Here is a 21183-nt window from a genome sequence, read left to right on the forward strand (position 1 = left end):
TGCATTAGTTTCAGAGATATGATATAATGATTTGATGTCTGTATATACTGTGAAATGATCACCACACAAGTGAGTTAACATTCATAACCATACAGAGTCGCAGTTTCTTCTCTTGTGTTAAGAAGTTTTAAGATCTACTCTCCTAGCAATTTTCAGATGTATAGTACAGGAGTAATAACTATAGTTGCCAAACTGTACATTACATACCCATGATTTATTTTATTATAACTGGAAGTTTGTACCTTTTGACCACATTTATACCCCCTTCATATGTCCCCTATTCCCTGCCTCTGGAGACCATCAATCTGTTCTCTGTGCTAATGAGTTCAAAGTTGTTTCTTTGTTTTGTTTTTTTCCAGATTCCACATATAAGTAAGATTATATGGTATTTGTTTTTCTTTGTATGACATTTCACTTGGCATAATATCCTCAAAGTCCATCCATGTTGCAAATGTCAGGATTTCCTTCTTTTTATGGCATAATTATGTTCCATTTCATACACATACAATATCTTCTTTACCTATTCATTTGTCAATGGACACTTAGGTCATGTTTCAGTCATTGTAAATAATGCTTCAGTGAACATGGGAGTGCTTATATACTTTTAAGTTACTGTTTTTTCTTTCAATAAATGCTCATAAATTGAATTATTGGATCATATAGTGATTCTATTTTATTTTTTTGAGGAATCTTCATAAGATTTTCCATCATAGCTGCACTAGTTTACATTCCCACCCACAGTGCATGAGGGTTTCCCTTCTCCCACATCATTGCCCATATGCATTATTTCTTATGTTTTGATAATAAATATCCTAACAATTGTGAGATGATATTTCATTTTGATTTTTTAATTTAATTTATTTAATTGGGGGATAATTACTTTACTATGTTGTGTTGGTTTCTGCCATACATCAACATGAATCAGCCATAGGGATACATTCGTGCCCCCTCTCCTGAACCTCCCTCCCACCTACCACACAATCCCTCTCCTCTAGGTTGTGACAGAACACTGGATTGAACTCCCTATATTATACAACAAATCCCCACTGTCTATCTCTTTTACTCTTGGTATTATATGTTTCAATGCTACTCTCTCAATTTGTCCCACCCTCTTCCCCTGCTGTGTCCACAAGTCTGTTCTCTGTGTCTCTATTGCTGCCCTGCAAATATGTTCACAAGTACCATTTTTCTAGATTTCATATTTATGCATTAATATAGAATATTTGTTTTTCTATTTCTGACTTACTTCACTCTGTAAGAAAGGCTCTAGGTTCATACACCTCTATGAAACCAATTCAAGTTCATTCCTTTTTATGGCTGAATAATATTCTATTGTATATATGTATCACAACTTCCTTATCCATTCATCTGTCAATGGACTTCAAAGTTGCTTCCATGTCCTGGCTATTGTAAAGAGTGTTGCAATGAACACTGGGGTATTTGTGTCTTCTTCAATTATGGTTTTCTCAGGGTATATGCCCAGTAGTGGGATTGTTGTGTGATATGATAGCTTTACTCCTAGGTTTTTAAGGAATCACCATACTGTTCTCCATTGTGGCTGTATCAATTTACATTCAACAATTCAATTTACAATCAATTTACATTCAATTTACAATCAATTTACATTCCCACCAACAATACAAGAGAGTTCCCTTTTCTCATCATTCTCTCTAGCATTTACTGTTTGTAGATTTTTTGATGATGGCCATTCTGACCAGGGTGAGGTGATACCTCCTTGTAGTTTTGATTTGCATTTCTCTAACAATAAGTGATGCTGAGCAGTTTTTCATGTGTATATTAGCTATCGGTATGTCTTCTTTGGAGAAATGTCTGATTTTTATTTGCATTTCCCTGGTGATTAGAAACTGAGCATCTTTTCAAGTGTCTGTTGGCTAACTGTATGTCTTTGGGAAAATGTCTGTTCAGTTTGCTGTTGGTGTATAGAAACACAATGAGATATCACTCACACTTTTCAGAATGGCAATTATTAAAAAGATAAGAAAGAGCAAGTATTGGCAAGGATGTGGGAAAAAGGGGAACTCTCTCACGCTATTGGTGGAATGTAAATCACTGTAGCCACTATAGAAATTAATGTGAAGTTCTCTCAAAAAATTAAAACTGAAACTACCATTTGATCTAGAAATTCCACTCCTAGGCATTTACCTAAAAAAATGAAAACGCTAATTAAAAAATATATATGCACTCCTATGTTCATTACAGCATTATTTATAATAGCCAAGGTATGTAAGCAACTTAAGTATCCATAGACAAATGAATGGATAAATAAGATGTAGTATATGTATACAATAGAATATTACTCTGTCATAAAAAAGAATGAAAATTTTCCATTTTGTATATCATGGATGGAGCAAAAGAATGTTATGCTAAGTAAAATAAGTTTAACAGAGAAAGAAAAATACCGTATGACTTCACTTGTATGTGGAATCTAAAAACAAAACAAATGAACAAATAACAAAACAGAAACAGGGTTATAGATAGAACAGAAAGGTGGTTGCCAGAGGCATGGGAGGTGAGGGGTGGATATGAGAAATATGTGAAGGAGATTAAGAGGTACAAACTTCCAATTACAAAATAAATGTCATGGGTAGAAAATGTACAGATTAGGGGAATTTTGTCAATAATAATGCTATATCTTTGTATGGTGACATATGATTTTAAAAAAAGAAATGCAACTGATTTTTGTGTCTTGATTCTGTACCCTGCAACTTTACTGAATTCGTTTTATTAGTTCTAGCAGTTTTTTCTTTTTTTTTTTATGGAGTCTTTTTGCTTTGCTATCTATGATACCATGTTATCTGCAAACAGTCAATCTTACTTCTTTCTTTTCAATTTAGATGTCTTTTAATTCTTTTTCTTACCTAATTACTCTGGTTAGGACTTCCATTACAGTGTTGAATAAAATTGGTAGGAGTGGACAACTTCGTCTTATTTCTGATCTGATAGAAAACACTTCCAGCTTTTCATCATTTAATGCAATCTTAGTTTCAGATTTATTTTATATGGCCTTTATTATGTTGAGGTACATTCTTTCTATATCCAGTTTGTTGAGAATTTTAATCATAAATGCTGAATTTTGTCAAAATTATTTGCATCTATTGAAATGATCCTGTAATTTATCCTTTATTTTATTGATGGAGTACAGCACATTTATCAGTTGGCATAATTGAAATATCCTCACATTGTAGGGATAAATTCCAATTAAATATGTTTCATGATTATTTTAATATACTTTCATTTGGTACTATTTTCTTGAGAATTTCTGCTTTTGTGTTCATCAAGGATATTGGTTGGTTATCTTTCTTTCCTTGTGGTGTCCTTGTCTGCATTTGGTATCTGGTAACACTGGTTTTGTAAAGTGAGTTTGGAAGTGTTTCCTACTCTTTTATAGTTTGGAAGAGTTTGAAAAGAACTGGAATTTCTTTCTCTTGAAATGTTTGTAGAATTCACCAGGGAAGCCATCTGGTCCTCAACTTTTGTTTGCTGAAAGGTCTTTGGTTACTGTTTCAATCTCCTAATGTAGAGAAATCACTTGGGGATTTTTTGTTTGTTTTTTCTCTCTCAGAGTAAATTGCTTCATGTGTACCTATAGGGGCTTCCAACGTGGCTGAAGTGGTAAAGAATCCACCTGAGCAATGCAGGAGACAGAGGAGACATAAGTTCGATTCCTGGGTCAGGAAGAGTGAGCACACATACCTATACATTTGGTGTGTCCATAGAATGAGGGAAGTTCAGAAGCCTTCTATGTCAGCATTCTGTCCCTTCTTGCTCCATTTGCTACATGGCCTCAATTCTTTGGACCATATAGAAAATGTTAAGTTTGAGTCAGCTGTAAAGAAGGGCTTCTTTGGTGGCTCAGTTGGTAAAGAACCTGCCTGCAATGCAGGAGACTATCTGCAATGCAGGAGATGCGGGTTCAATCCCAGGGTTGCGAAGATCCCCTGGAGAAGAAAATGGCAACCCACTCCAGTATTCTTGCCTGAGAAATCCCATGGACAGAGGAGGTTTGCGGTCTACCTTCAATGAAGTCACAAGAGTCTTACCGATTAGACCATTACCACAACCAGCTATAAAGACAGTGTATACATTTTACTGACTGTCAGTTGCATAGCAGGGAATTAAGGCAAACACATGTTCACTGAAGGAAAGTATAAACTTCAGTTCCTATTATTCTGTGTTGAAATTGAAGTGTGAAAAACAGCACTTCCTTGAACAGCTGAGCAATATTTTCATTTCACAGATGAGGAAATTAAAAGATAAAGATCAACTATGTTAGTTTCTATCTTAGTATATACGGTAAAATCAGAATTAAGATTTATTCACACCAGATAAGCATGTCTAGACAACAAATTATATGACCTGATGGTTACTTGACATACACTCAGAAAGAACTGGTTTCTTGCTCTAGTTTGACAGATGGTATTTAGGCAAATGACTACCCACTCTTTACACAAGGATTAAGATTGCTTTTATTTCTAATCTTCTTGAATTTTTAAATGTTATGCTTTCAAATATGAGTAGCTTTACTTATTGCCCACTAGTTTCAGGAAAGTGTGAAAAGCAGAATAATCTTTGTTTAACTGAAATTAAGCCAACTTGGTATATAGTCAGCCTGAGACTTTTCTACCTGAACTTTAAGATTTTGAACTGCTCCATGTAAGTCTAGTGATCTGTTTAGATAAATGTTTAGATAAAGAAGCCTCTACAGGGGAGCTAATCCCTTTTCCCCATGTCTAGTTTCCATTTACTTCCACCTCGCATTCATTGTGGGTACTGTGTGTCTAAATAGACAGTGTTCAAGAACCTGCGAGCAGATCTCCTAGACTCTTCAGCAGACATCGACTGGTCAGAGTAAACTTTCACTTTCTTTGCCCATGTGGCATGTGGGATCTTAGTTCCCTAACCAGGGATCAAACCTGTGCCCCCTGCAGTGAAAGCATGGAGCCTTAACTGGACCTGGAAAAACTTTAAATGAATCTTAAATCACTGTTGAACTGGACAAGTTTTCTCATCTATTTTTCTACCACAGTGACAGATTTGTTTAAACTTTTTATACAAATTTTTGGATTTTGGTACTAATAGTGATTGAGCAGTTACCACAGGCCTTTCAACTTTCTATGTGTTTTACCTTTTAACCCATTTGATTTTTATAATAACTCTATAATTGCTTTTGTTAACTTCCTATTATGTGTATAAAAAATGAAGAGAACACTTGGGGTTTAGAAAGACAAGGAAACTTGCCCCCAACTGTATAGCTAGTAAACTGTTATAGAGCCAGAATTCCAGACTAAATAGTTCGATTCCACCACTAGTTCAATTCAAGCTAAATCACTGTATTGCATTGTCTCTTCAGGATGAAGTTACAACAATTCCAGTCTTCAGTTTCCTTATGCTGAGGTTATTTCCCACTTTGTGAAGTGATCTTGTGTTTACAAAACATTCTCATTGCTTTTCTTCTCTGGAACTAACATAAACCACTTGAGGTTATCTGGACAAGTTTTCAGATCTACATTTCAGAGAAATAACTGGCTCTTGCGGGGATGGCTTGGCTAATGCTTAGAGAGCTAAAACCACACTCTGGATCAACTGTCTCATTTACTATTTCCAACAGGAATTCCTTTCCCTACTATAGTGCATATTTTTATTACACAAGCAAAATGAGAATAGTAATGCCACCTAAGGGCCATTCTAAACTATTCCTCTTGACTTTTCAGGGCCTATGGTTTGCATAAGGAGATGACTGAATGACAGCTCTGTGATGTAGAGAAATGCAACTCAGGACTGGAAAGACCTGTCAAGAATCAAAGAAAACAGATACTATCAATGGCAAATGGGCCCCAAACTCAGGTTAATCTCACTATTTATGTCCTAAATGAAAAGTCATGCCCAGAAATTGACACTAGAGAAAATCAGGATTTACAACAACAAAAACAAGAGGCAGAATGGTGCTCATTCAATATATTAAATGAACACTAACCAAGGCTAGGTCACTCAAAGTCATACAATTGCCAATGTTCGTCAGAAATAGAATCAGTGGGCTGAAACCACTCTGGGCAATGTCTCCTTTATAGCCAAACAAGAATCATAATTCTGTTAGTGTAAACTGTCTTGGATACCTGAATGAGGGAAAGTCAGTTTCTGAGAAGAGTCTGAATCTAATTATGGGAAGACATGCCAAGGCTAGCAATCAGGGAGACTTGGATTCTGATTTCTGCCTCAGGACTGATTTGTAATAAATCCTCTTATGCAAATCATTTAATCTCTCAGGATTATTTGATCACCTCAAAAACAGGTATATGCCCTGCTTGCATTTGAAGGCTTAATGTGAGAGTCTTGTGAGAAAGTAGGTGTGAAAGAAATTAAAAATTTAAAGTATGCATGAATGAGTTTAAATGATCTGAGCAACAATAGGAATCACCTTGGGATGGCCAATGATATAGTATATATCCGGGAAGAAATATTTACTGACAGTATACAATATACCAGACATTGCGTCGGATACTTCTCACCATTCTCTGTGATATAGGGAATATCATATATCAAAGATATAGGAGTATGACTGGAAGATTCCAGTATCATGATAGACATGGATGAGAAGCATTCAAGGAGGCAATAATCTGATGTTTGGGGCTTAAAGAGGTGCCTTGAGATCTTCAAAGACACAATTTCTATGAGAGTTATATTGATATAGAATTCATATTTCAAGGCAGCTAGGGTTATCTCTTAATTCCCTAAATAAACAAATTTGCTTCTGCTCTTTCACAATGAGAAGCTGTTTCTCACCCTATATAGCTCACTTTCTTTATTATAATAGAGGCCTTGTAAAAAGGTCATATAGATGGATCAGGATGAATTTGTGATCATTCTCAGAAAAGCCATCTCAAAGAACTTGTGTGGTTGAAAGAGGATGAGTTACACCAAGCACATTTTCCTTTTCTCCTCCTTCTCCTCTTCTTCATCCTCTTTTTCCTTGTCTCCTTCTTCTCCATCATCATTATCATCATCTGAAAGCTGGGAAACCCCCTCTGTCCTTGAACAAATCAGGTAGCCTTTCTTTCTGCAGTGTCCCCATATATGAAAAAAGAGAGTTGGATTGGTATTGCCAATGTTTCTCAGCTATAAATTTTAAGAATTGTCAAAAAAAATCATAATGAGCTCTTTCTGTATAAAACAGAAGGAAAAGGAGATAACATAGATCACAATCTCTGCCCTCAAGCGGCTTAGAGATTAGAAGATATTTATTTACATTTTATAATATTAATATTTCACATTCAAGGTCAGAAGGGGCAGCCGTGAGGAGATACTCCTCCTCCTAGGTAAGGAGCAGCGGCTGCGCTTTGCTGGACAAGCCGTGAAGAGATACACCACGTCCAAGGTAAGAGAAACCCAAGTAAGACGGTAGGTGTTGCAAGAGGGCATCAAAGTGCAGGCATACTGAAACCATAATCACAGAAAACTAGCCAATCTGATCACAGGACCACAGCCTTGTCTAACTCAATGAAACTAAGCCATGCCATGTGGGGCCACCCAAGATGGTTGGGTCATGGTGGAGAGGTCTGACAGAATGTGGTCCACTGGAGAAGGGAATGGCAAACCACTTCAGGATTCTTTCCTTGAGAACCCCATGAACAGTATGAAAAGGCAAAATGATAGGGTACTGAAAGAGGAACTCCCCAGGTCGGTAGGTTCCCATTATGCTACTGGAGATCAGTGGAGAAATAACTCCAGAAAGAATGAAGGGATGGAACAAAAGCAAAAACAATACCCAGTTGTGGATGTGACTGGTCATAGAAGCAAGGTCCGATGCTGTAAAGAGCAATATTACATAGGAACCTGGAATGTTAGGTCCATGAATCAAGGCAAATTGGAAGAGGTCAAACAGCAAGAGTGAACGCCGACATTCTAGGAATCAGTGACCTAAGATGGACTGGAATGGATGATTTTAACTGAGATGACCATTATATCTACTACTGTGGGCAGGAATCCCTTAGAAGAAATGGAGTAGCCATCATGGTCAACAAAAAAGTCCAAAATGCAGTATTTGGATGCAATCTCAAAAACGACAGAATGATCTCTGTTCGTTTCCAAAGCAAACCATTCAATATCACGGTAATCCAAGCCTATGCCCCAACCAGTAACGCTGAAGGAGCTGAAGTTGAACGATTCTATGAAGACCTACAAGACCTTTTAGAACTAGCACCCAAAAAAGATGTCCTTTTCATTATAGGGGACTGGAATGCAAAAGTAAGGAAGTCAAGAAACATCTGGAGTAACAGGGAAATTTGGCCTTGGAGTACAGAATGAAGCAGGGCAAAGGCTAGTAGAGTTTTGCCAAGAGAACGCACTGGGCATAGCAAACACCCTCTTCCAACAATACAAGAGAAGACTCTACACATGGATATCACCAGATGGTCGGCACCAAACTCAGACTGACTATATTCTTTGCAGCCGAAGATGGAGAAGCTCTATACAGTCAGAAAAAACAAGACTGGGAGCTGACTGTGGTTCAGATCATGAACTCCTTATTGCCAAATTCAGACTGAAATTGAAGAAAGTAGGGAAAACCACTAGACCATTCATGTATAACCTAAATCAAATCCCTTATGACTATACAGTGGAAGTGAGAAATAGATTTAAGGGACTAGATCTGATAGACAGAGTGCCTGATGAACTACGGACAGAGGTTTGTGACATTGTACAGGAGACAGGGATCAAGACCATCCCCATGGAAAAGAAAGGCAAAAAGGCAAAATGGTTGTCTGAGGAGGCCTTACAAATAGCTGTGAAAAGAAGAGAAAAGCAAAGGAGAAAAGGAAAGATATTCCCATTGGAATGCAGAGTTCCAAAGAATAGCAAGGAGAGATAAGAAAGCCTTCCTCAGCGATCAATGCAAAGACATAGAGGAAAACAACAGAATGGGAAAGACTAGAGATCTCTTCAAGAAAATTAGAGATACCAAGGGAACATTTCATGCAAAGATGGGTTCAATAAAGGACAGAAATGGTATGGGCCTAACAGAAGCAGAAGATATTAAGAAGAGGTGGCAAGAATACACACAAGAACTGTACAGAAAAGATCTTCACAACCCAGATAATCTCGATGGTGTGATCACTCACCTAGAGCCAGACATTCTGGAATGTGAAGTCAAGTGGGCCTTAGAAAGCATCACTACGAACAAAGCTAGTGGAGGTGATAGAATTCCAGTTGAGCTATTTCAAATCCTGAAAGATGATGCTGTGAAAGTGCTGCACTCAATATGCTAGCAAATTTGGAAAACTCAGCAGTGGCCAAAGGACTGGAAAAGGTCAGTTTTCATTCCAATCCTAAAGAAAGGCAATGCCAAAGAATGTTCAAACTACTGCACAATTGTACTGATCTCCTACGCTAGTAAAGTAATGCTCAGAATTCTCCAAGCCAGGCTTCAGGAATACATGAACTGTGAACTTCCAGATGTTCAAGCTGGTTTTAGAGAAGGCAGAGGAAACCGAGATCAAATTGCCAACATCCGCTGAATTATCGAAAAAGCAAGAGAGTTCCAGAAAAACATCTATTTCTGCTTTATTGACTACGCCAAAGCTTTTGACTGTGTGGATCACAAAAAACTGGGGAAAATTCTGAAAGAGATGGGAATACCAGACCACCTGACCCACCTCTTGAGAAACCTATATGCAGGTCAGGAGGCAACAGCTAGAACTGGACATGGAACAACAGACTGGTCTCCAAATTGGAAAAGGAGTATGTCAAGGCTGTATATTGTCACCTTGCTTATTTAACTTATATGCAGAGTACATCATGAGAATCGCTGGGCTGGAAGAAGCACAAGCTGGAATCAAGATTGCTGGGAGAAATATCAATAATCTCAGATATGCAGATGACACCACCCTTATGGCAGAAAGTGAAGAAAAACTAAAGAGACTCCTGATAAAAGTGAAAGAGGAGAGTGAAAAAGTTGGTTTAAAGCTCAACATTCAGAAAACTAAGATCATGGCATCTGGTCCCATCACTTCATGGGAAATAGGTGGGGAAACAGTGGAAGCAGTGTCAGACTTTATTTTTGGGGGCTCCAAAATCACTGCAGATGGTGATTGCAGCCATGAGATTAAAAGATGCTTACTCCTTGGGAGGAAAGTTATGACCAACCTAGATAGCATATTAAAAAGCAGAGACATTACTTTGCCAACAAAGGTTCATCTAGTCAAGGCTATGGTTTTTCCAGTGGTCATGTATGGATGTGAGAGTTGGACTGTGAAGAAAGCTGAGCACCAAAAAATTCATGTTTTTGAACTGTGGTGTTGGAGAATACTCTTGAGAGTCTCTTGGACTGCAAGGAGATCCAACTAGTCCATCCTAAAGGAGATCAGTCCTGGGTGTTCATTGGAAGGACTGATGCTGAAGCTGAAACTCCAACACTTTGGCCACCTCATGCGAAGTGTTGACTCATTTGAAAAGACCCTGATGCTGAGAGGGATTGGGGGCAGGAAGAGAAGGGGACGACAGAGGATGAGATGGCTGGATGGCATCCCTGACTCGATGGGCATGACTTTGAGTAAACTCCGGGAGTTGGTAATGGACAGGGAAGCCTGGCATACTGCGATTCATGGGGTTGCAAAGAGTTAGACACGACTGAGCGATGAAACTGAACTGAACTGATATTATATTTTTAAAAGTTCATGTTCACTACAAAAATTACTAGGAAAAAGTATCACTGGGAAATACTGAAATCTTATTATCTGTAATATTCAATAGCATTTATCTTTGAAAGGATCAGTCGAGTTATTCACCTCTTTCCTTTACCATAATAACCTTTCCTCCCCTGCTCCTATGCTACATACTTCTGCATTTCCTGCTTCCAAAATTCTATTCATGATTCATAGCCGAAGCCTTAAATACCGCATCCATCAAACGGCCTTCTTCCCTCAAAGAAGAGAGGATCACACTGTCCTTTAAATTCCAGTTCTACTTCCTGATTTGCCTGTGTAGCGTCAAAGTCTGGAGGCACCTGAGATGCATTCTGTTTTTAGGAGTGAGGGTGCTGACTTTAAAGTCTGGTTCAAGCACTGATAGTTAGCGACTTCCCTAAGCCTCCAAATCCCCTCCGGTAAAGTCAGTCTGATTCTGATCTCTTCTGCACAGGGCTATTGGGCAGATTAAACGTGGTAATATGTGCATGTGCTTAGCAGAGACCCAGTGACTGTATTTGAATCCTCCCCTGTCAATCATTTAGGTTAGATTTCTACTCCTTTCACTCTTGTATCTGTTTTGTGTTCTCTGGAAGAGAATAAAACCTGAGGACAGGAAACTCTTTTACTTATTCTGTACATTTTCCTCCTCACCCCATCCTTATCCCTCTCCTCAGGACTTAGGACACAGTCTCTTTATCTGTAAGTTGTGTCCCATTGGTGTCAGTCTGTACAAATATTCTCGGAAGCCTGTTAAGAATGCTCAGTAACGTACATGTCAACATTCACAAGGACAGAGTGGAAACCTCTCTTTGTTTTCTTTCTAGTCCCCAACCTCGCTCCTCCCTTCCTGGCTCTGGAGAGGAGGCTGCAGTTAGAATAAAATGACCATAAGAAAATCACCAATTTTCTAATGAAAATCCCTGTTGTTAAAAATGCCGCCTCTGGCACAATCCCTAAGGGAGAGCACGTGTTCCCACAATGTACTTAACCAAATTGTGAGCCCTGCTTGGTGAGCACAGAAGCTCCGCTGACCCCGGAAAACGATCAGCTGGAGCCCTGAATCATGAAGCATGAAAGCTCAGCACTGCGCTGTCTCCAGCTGACACACCAGCTCCTGTCATTGAAGGCCATCCAGCCACGAGACTGCCAGAGCAAATTCAGCCCCCTGTGTCTTGCCTCTCTTTCCTCTCCACCCTGGGCTCCAGCCTCACCCTGTTCCCTTTCCCGAGTCCCTTCGAACTGCCTCAGGGTTTGGCAGTTTTCGATTGTGTTCAACTTAGTGAAGTCGCTCAGTCGTTTCCGACTCTTTGCGACCCTGTGGACTGTAGCTTACCAGGCTCCTCCATCCATAGGATTCTCCAGGCAAGAATACTGGAGTGGGTTGCCATTTCCTTCTCCAGGGGATCTTCCCGACCCAGGGATCGAACCCAGGTCTCCCGCATTGCAGGCAGATGCCTTAACTTCTGAGCACAGCTTACCAGGCTATAAAAACCTGACTGAGAAATACCAAATGTGTTTACAGGACTCCTCATCTAGATCATAAATATGAAATACTTTGTCACATTTCTCAGAAGACATTCCATCTCCCAGATTCAACAGGCAGCAACAATTTACTCATCACCAGACTGTACCACATTCTCAACTATGCAGTTTTCAATCAAGTCCATGCATGCAGCTGCCCTGTCCTAACAAGAGTGGGACAATATTAAGTCACATACTCTGAGTGGTCACATCTTAATGATGGTTTCTAAGCTGTAAGAAATTTGTTTGGTGGCCTCTGCACATCCTAACAGCTAAAGTAGAAGTGTCTGAGACTCTGATGTTCAAGACTTTCTGTCACTGCTGTTACAGTAAATGTAGGCAGTGCTGACTGTGGATAAATCACAGATTTAGAAGTCAGACAGACATCTGTTCTGCTGTCTACAGGCTGTGTCACCTGGGAAGTTAATTTTCTAAGCCTCACTTTCCTTATAAAAATAAACTAACAAGAAATAAAAAGATTACTTAATAGCTTTATTCATGACACTAAAGTGAAGTAATATATACACAGTGAAGTAGTTGGCATTTATGCTGGATGGCATCACCAACTCAATGGACATGAGTCTGAGTAATCTCCAAGAGATGATGAAGGACACGGAAGCCTGGCATGCTGCAGTCCATGGGGTCACAAAGAGTCGGACACGACTGAGTGACTGAACAACAACAAGAAGTAAAGGTGCCAATAAAAGACAAAAATTCTTCTATATCTTTACAAAATAGAAATATTAAGGCCAAATGGTTACTGAGCCCTCAGAAGTATTATCTTATTCTGGCTGAGCCACCTGGACTTGGTGCAGAATTTAGAAAGATTTTATTTCACCCCAAGATGCATGCATCAGTATTTTTTTCCTTCATCCTAAACAATCCAAGACTAACTGGTGTTCTCTAGGAATGATGCTTTAGGCATCTAGGAGTGATTGTGTAGGATGATTCTTTAGGTATCTGTCTCTTCTGCTGGAATATAAGATCTCAAGGGCAATATTATGTCTTTACTTTCTTTATCCACCTCACCTACTCCTGTTCAACAGGAGAAGATCTCAGACTAATTGCTAGTGTCAGGTCAGCTCCTCACTCCCAGCTGATCTCTCCAGGGGACTTTATTTCTTCTTTCTGATACGTTAGCTACTATTTATCTTATAAATGGAAGGGACTACTCAGGACCTTCCTGAAGATGTTAAGAAGAGGTGGCAATAATACATAGAAGAACTATACAGAAAAGATCTTCATGACCCAGATAACCACAATGGTGTGATCACTCATCTAAAGCCAGACATCCTAGAATGCAAAGTCAAGTGGGCCTTAGGAAGCATTCTATAAACAAAGCTAGTGGAGGTGATGGAATTCCAGTTGAGCTATTTCACACCCTAAAAGAAGATGCTGTAAAAGTATTGCACTCAATATGCCAGCAAATTTGGAAAACTCAGCAGTGGCCACAGGACTGGAAAAAGTCAGTTTTCATTACAATCCCAAAGAAGGGCAATGCCCAAGAATGTTCAGACTACCACACAATTGCACTCATCTCAAACTCTAGCAAAGTAATGCTCAAAATTCTCCAAGCCAGGTTTCAACAGTAGGTAAACCACGAACTTCCAGATGCTCAAGCTGGATTTAGAAAAGGCAGAGGAACCAGGCATCAAATTGCCAACATCCATTGCATCATCAAAAAAGCAAGAGAATTCCAGAAAAAATATCTACTTCTGCTTTATTGATTATCCCAAGGTCTTTAACTGTGTAGACCACAACAAATTGTAGAAAATTCTTAAAGAAATGGGAATACCAGACCACCTGACCTGCCTCCTGAGAAATCTGTATGCAGGTCAAGAAGTGACATTTAACTGGACATGGAACAACAGACTGGTTCCAAATTGGGAAAGGAGTACATCAAGGCCATATATTGTCACCCTGCTTATTTAACTTATATGCAGAGTACATCATGTGAAATGCTGGGCTGGATGAAGCCCAAGCTGGAATCAAGATTGCCAGAAGATATATTAATAACCTCAGATATGCAGATGATATCACCCTTATGGGTGAAGTGAAGAGGAACTAAAGAGCCTCTTGATGAAAGTGAAAGAGGAGAGTGAGAAAGCTGGCTTAAAACTTAACATTCAGAAAACTAAGATCATGGCATCTGGTCTAATCACTTCATAGCAAATAGGTGGGGAAACAATGGAAACAGTGACCAACATTATTTTGGGGGGCTTCTAAATCACTGCAGATGGTGACTGCAGCCATGAAATTAAGACACTTGCTCCTTGGAAGAAAAGCTATGACCAACTTAGACAGCATATTAAAAAGCAGATAGATTACTTTGCTGACAAAAGTCCATCTAGTCAAAGCAATGGTTTTTTAAGTAGTCATGTATGGATGTGAGAGCTGGACCATAAAGAAAGCTAAGCACTGAAAAATTGATGCTTTTGAACTGTGGTATTGGAGAAGACTCTTGAGAGTGAGTCCCTTGGACTGCAAGGAGATCCAACCAGTTGATCCTAAAGGAAATCAGTCCTGATTATTCACTGGAAGGACTGATGCTGAAGCTGAAACTCCAATACTTTGACCACCTGACACAAAGAACTGACTCATTGGAAAAGACCCTGATGCTAGGAAAGATTGAAGGCAGGAGGAGAAGGGGACGACAGAGGATGACATAGTTGGATGGCATCACTGAATCAATGGACATGAGTTTGAGCAAGCTCTAGGAGCTGGTGATGGACATGGAAGCCAGGTGTGGTGCAGTCCATGGGGATGCAAAGAGTCGGACATGACTGAGTGACTGAACTGGACTGATTCAGGATCTTGATATTGTTTTGTTTACACACTTTGTTTACATGTGCTCTCTCATTTAATCTTCACAACTCTCTGTGAGGTTGACACTCTTGTTATTTTTCTAGTACAGATGAAAGAAATCAGGCTTGGGGGGGTAAACAAACTCACTAAAGGTCAGACAGTATATGACCAAACCTGAATCCCAAAAAAGACCTTACTGAATATAAAGGCCCCTAACTAAATACCTATTCACAACAAGTATTTATTGCTGTAATGAGGCTGGGCAATCACCATGATGTGTTGGTGGTGGATCTTGTTATTGAATTTCAAGTTTTTCAGACCACCTGACTCCCTTTGACAGTTGGACAGCTCAAAACTATTTACATTTGCCATCGCAACCACCTCATATAACCAGAGATTCAGATTCAAATCTGACTTTCTTATTCTTAGAATTCAAGTTTCAGTATGACCTTGTAGAGCATCAGTGCAACCTGCCCTGTATGGACCCTCCTGATATGTGACGGTGTATTCTTCCAACCTCATTCATCCTCACTGGCCAGAGGTTTCTAGACCTTTCTATAGTGAAGCCACTATACTGAATGTTGGGGCACTGTTTCTCTATTTTTCAGGAACTTCACTCAAAGAAGATATTGAAGCTTGAGACCTGGGCATGCCAGGTTAAAGATGGGACAAACAAGTTTCACTGGATAGGAACATGACCCTTAATGAGGGGGTAAATGCCACTTGTCACCCGAATATTTTCAGGCAACCACACTTCCCACAAAGGGCCCTTCCAGCTTTGAGACTTAAGAGATGGGTCTAAAACTTCTGTGCATAGTACTGCCACAGGCCAGGTTATATTAATGCTCAGATGAAAATACAGAAAACCGGTTTAGGCTGTTTTTAGATAACACAGAAATCAGAGTCAGTGGGGAAGCCAGAATGATTTTGAAGACAGTAAGTCATTATCTTGTATTAACAGCAATGAAGAGGATCTTTTCTGGACTCTGTACTTGGAAGTCCACATTGCCTCCATAACAAAAGAATAAACCCTGTCCCCTCTGCCCCTCTTTACTGCACATCTTCTGTCCTCAAATGAGCTTGGCTAATTGATTCTCTTAACACTGGGGGTGACTTTCTCAGATGGTTTCCTCCTAATCTTTTTGGCTGTTTCTAATCCTATTAGCAAGTTCTCATCACAGAACATTAATGTGGTTGTATCTGATTTCATTTTTTGCCAATACCCTAGAAAATGCAGCAGCTTATTAGTGACTTTTTATGTCATGTGGCTTTAGCAAAATTGAATGCTAATGAGATGTGATTGGGTGGAAAATTATAGCACTAAGGTGCTTGCCTTCAGTAATTGAAGCACATACTTTAGTTTGAAATGGGGGGGGGGTACCAGATTTTCTTTTACTTAATAGTGATCTCTGAGGCATAGAAAGGTACTGTGTATTTACAATTATGCAGCAGATAATTAAGTGGCTTTCACTGGTGGACTGTTCAACAGCCTTGCAGATCCCAGAGATGGTCAAGAAAAGCAACAGCCAGACTACAATTGCATTGTCTCTTCTGAAACCTCACTTATAACCTCCTCCCTGCCCTTAAAGGAGTCGAAAGGGATGCAGGATCATAACAATGATGGTGGTCTTATCTAAAATAAACTTATTAAATGAGACAGATTCTTTACTTAGTAGTCAGGAGCCAAATGATTCAGCAGCATTTCTTGCCATTGAATTTCAAGCAGAAATCAATGTACATTATACAGTTGCAATAGCTGAGATTGCAGAAGACTCAAAGAAGATGTGAAGACTGTGATTTACTGAAATATTTCATCACTGTAATGATCAGGAGATGGAGTAAAATTTGTCCATGGAATATACCTTATATCTTGTTCATTTTTGTATGTGTCAGAAGAGCTACTTGCATAAGCTCCACAATTGTAGTATTCATGTTGCAAAATCATAACTGTCCAACTGAAAAGAATTGTCTCTACATTCAGAACAACTTTAAGAATGAGAAGCTGCTTTATGGGAACTTGTATATCATCATTCAACTGTAGATGGTGCTACCCAGAGAGTCTGGCATAGTTTATGACAAATACCACGACCAGGGGTTGTTAAACTCAATGGGATGTATTCCCTGTGCCACCACATAGTACTAAAGGGACAGAGAAGATACAGTCACAAAGCTTTTGCGTAATTCAAGCAATGAACTTGTTCTCTCTCTTTCAGAGTCATATACAATTAATACGCTTCCCTTGTGGCTCAGCTGATAAAGAACCTGCCTTCAATGCAGGAGACCTGGGTTCGATTCCTGGGTTTGGAGGATCCCCTGGAGAAGGGAAAGGCTACCCACTCCAGTATTCTGGCCTGGAGAATTCTATGGGGTCGCAAACAGTCAGACACAACTGAGCAACTTTCACTTTCACAGACACATGTACATCATACAATTACACAATACATACAGTATTACAGGGCTTCCCTGGTAGCACAGTGGTTAAGAATCTGCCTGCCAATGCACAAGACACAGTTTCAATCTCTGGGTTGGGAAGATCCCCCTGGAGAAGGAAACTCCATTATTCTTGCCTGGGAAATCACATGAACAGTGGAGCCTAGTGGCCTACGGTCCATAGGGTCACAAAAGAGTTGCATATGACTTAGAAACTAAACAACACCATTATAAAATTCCTTGAACTGCGGAAAGTTTGAAAATTCACCTCTAGAATCTATAGTGAAGATTATCATAAGACAAGGTGCTATCCTGAAAAATGAATAGATGACCACAAAATATTCAAAACTAATCATCAACCACCAGAGAACAGAAGCTTATATTCTGCTAACTTTATCCAACTTCTTTCCTTCTCTTCAAATTCTACCTTCTCCCATATCTGCACAAAAGGACTTTTGTCCTTTATCATTTGCAACTAACTAGTTCTTGTATGTCAACTATCTCTAACACCAACAACTTCTGCAAATTCACACAAGTAACTATCTTGCCAATCTAGAGAAAGATATACAATTTTTAAAGGAGGAAAAATATAAACCTAAGTGACAATGATTAGCACCCGGAGGATATCCTCCTCCTTAATTATCAGTAAAACTACTGATTGTCTTTTAGAAGTTAAGTATCTACTTCTAAACAGAATGTGAAGTGATTTACAGTAAGCAACATATGGTCAAAGTTTCAGTCATTCATTGCTCTATACCAAACTACCCCAAGACTTAATGGCATAATATAACAACCACTTTATTCTATATACAATTGTATGATCAAGCACTTGGAAATGAAACAGTAGGATGGCTTATCTCTGCTCAGTGATTGGGATCTCAGTTGGGGTGGTTTGAACACCCTAAATTGCTTAGGCAATATGTATATGGAGTCTCAGGTTGTTGGGGTTTCCTTGAGTCTTCCCTCTGCTACCAGCCAAGGATAGAACCGAAGTGTTTCCTTCCTTCACATGTCTAGCATTGTTGGAATGACTGGCATAGCTGAGACTGACGGGTCTCTCTCTCTCCCATCATGGATTCTCTCCATGCAGCTTCCTCAAAGCTTATGTCTTTGAGTAGTTGGACTTCTTACATGATGAGTAGTTTTCCCTTGTAATCTCAGAGGCCTATATGGAAACTGTGAAGCCTCTTGTGAATGATCTGATTTCAAGACCCAGAACATGACCTTTGCTGCATTCTAGTGGTCAAACATGTCACTAATACCGATCTTGATTCAAGAGCAGAGGAATTAATCTTCTCAATGGAAGGAGTAGCCCTGAATTTACAGCCCCCTTAATGTACACTATTTGGTGTTGAGCAGCACCACTGATGGAACAAGTAATTATACTGAAAATCTAGGCTGATAACATGTCCTGCTACTAGTGTGGAGTTTAACCCTGAGCTTCCTAGTGATCAAGGCAAAAAGAAAAGAAAAACACAGCAACATAATGTTCATTAATTATTTCAAAAAGGTATTGCTCGAAATTTTCAGTTATTTCCCAGAGAATAAAATGATAATCAACAAAGACAGACTAAGTGATGTGTATTTTAGGCAGTTCCTTTCTTCCTAACTCTTCTTTTCCACCTCAGTAACCCAGTTCACCCACTGCCACTGTGGTGGCAGTCATTCTGGATAGGAAATTAACTGCCTAGAATGGGGCTTGAGATTAAGAAGAAAGGAAGAAGAAATAAGGGAAATGACAGTGAGCAGTATGAACCAAAGGACAAGAAAAACAAAAAAGAAAAGGAGAAAGAGTGGCAGACAGAGGAAGAACAAGAAATTAGACAGACCGTTGTTTTGTTCTGATTTGTGAAGAGTTTCTCCAGTTACAAACTTGAATGTCTATGAGATCTGGCAGGTGCCTAAAATATCTGAAACATGTGAAGTATAAAGAACACAGAAAGAAGCAGAGCCTCTGTTAAGTGGCAGCATCGGCTCACCTGTGGGCCTGCTTTCCCTCTAAGAGTGTGTTCTCGCTTAAGTAAATCCTCACTTTACTTTCTTAACCTCCCTGCCTCTCTGTCTCCAAATTCTCTCCTTGACAAAGCAAGAACCTTAAAGTCACCAGTAACATGATCACAGGTGTTTGCAGATGTGACCTTTCTCAGTCTGGCCTCTTAAGTTCTAAGACCTATCACTTCCTGAAATAATTATTGGGGGAGAAATTAGAGGTGTTTTTATTGCTCACAGGGGATAAAATAATGAACTCAGCCAGGCTAGTCCCAAATACCGACCCTTGTTCAAATCCAGAGTCTTAGAGCTGACAAATGCATCAGTGTATTCTGTAAGGCAAGCTGCTGCTATGCCGTTTATCTCTGATTGCTACTTTTTTAACATCCAAGGTGCTAAAAGCTAAAAGAGGATTCTAATATGTTGTTTACTATGGAAAATCAGATAATGTTAGTACTCCTTAAATTCTGACCTTTGTTTTTTTCCCCCTCCTTTAATGCACTGCCATTAAAAAACAGTATTGCCATAAAACCAGCTGAAGAGTAGCACTCTCTTTTTAATCAAAAATATTTTTCCTTAAAAAGTAGAATTGTTAGTAAAATATGCTGCTGCAATAGTTGGCTTCTTCCTTTCTAAAATTTTTGGTAGAGGATGATAGTGTTTCCAATGATCTGAGCTCCCCTTACATCTTTGATTTTTACCCAATCTCTCTTTTGCTAGCCTCTTTAAAGTTAATCACCACATCTTTTCCAGTTTTGACATAGTCAAGCCTGAGTACTCCTTATCTCTCTGTCCCCATGGCTTTCCTTTCAATGTGCCTTGTCACCATGAAGTGTGATCTTTCCGTTAAAATTTGTCAGCTTTTGCTGAGATATGCAAAGCTCAGCTGAGTTCCACAAATTATGTAAATTTTCAAAAGTTTGGATCCTTAATGTTTTCTTTGATGGCCAGTTTGTTCTGACTCATTGATTGGAGAAAATTAGGTGAGATATAAGAAATAAGAAGTGCTACTTCCTTTAGATTGGGGTTTATTATCATGAATAAGGAGGTGAACTTTGTAATAATATGACCCTGATCTTTTCCATTTACCTATTTGCCCATTAGCTACCTGTACTCTGTGGTAAAAAAAAAGATCTTAGTTCCTCCCTATTAACGCATTAATATCATTCAGTCTTAATTGCAGACATAGACTTTCGTAAACTAATGTAACAGAACAAAAGATAATCATTAAAAAAAATGAGTTTTATGAGAAAGGGAAGAACTCACTTTATTTTAGGACAAAGGAAATGTATTACAATCAGAAGCATTCCAGGTCCTTTGGTTTCATGAATATTCTGTCTTCATGATAATGGACAGCTGTGCTCTTGTGAACTTCTAAAAATCAGCTAACTTTGGTCAGAGCTAGAGTTATTAAAGGTAGAGGACAAAAGAAAAAGACTCTCTCCTTCTAGGTATGCACTTTCACTGCGGCATTACTGTAAGCTTTCTCATCAACCCTTTAACTGACATTCACAGTAATGGAATTTATCATCATTCACTCCCTGACACAAAGAGTCTGGAATCAAAAGGACCTGTCCTTCATTGTTAAGTACTGCACAATCCCTTTTAGGATCTTATATGAGGATCCTGCTGGTTCTATTGATATTAGTTTTCTCCTAATGGAAAATTTCTTTCCTCTGTAATTCATGTTGAAGGCACACAGTCTGTACCCAAACAGGCAAACCCATCAGTGACCAGA

The sequence above is a fragment of the Cervus elaphus genome, chromosome 2 (genome assembly GCF_910594005.1).
Source record: "Cervus elaphus chromosome 2, mCerEla1.1, whole genome shotgun sequence".
NCBI classification, from domain to species: domain Eukaryota; kingdom Metazoa; phylum Chordata; class Mammalia; order Artiodactyla; family Cervidae; genus Cervus; species Cervus elaphus.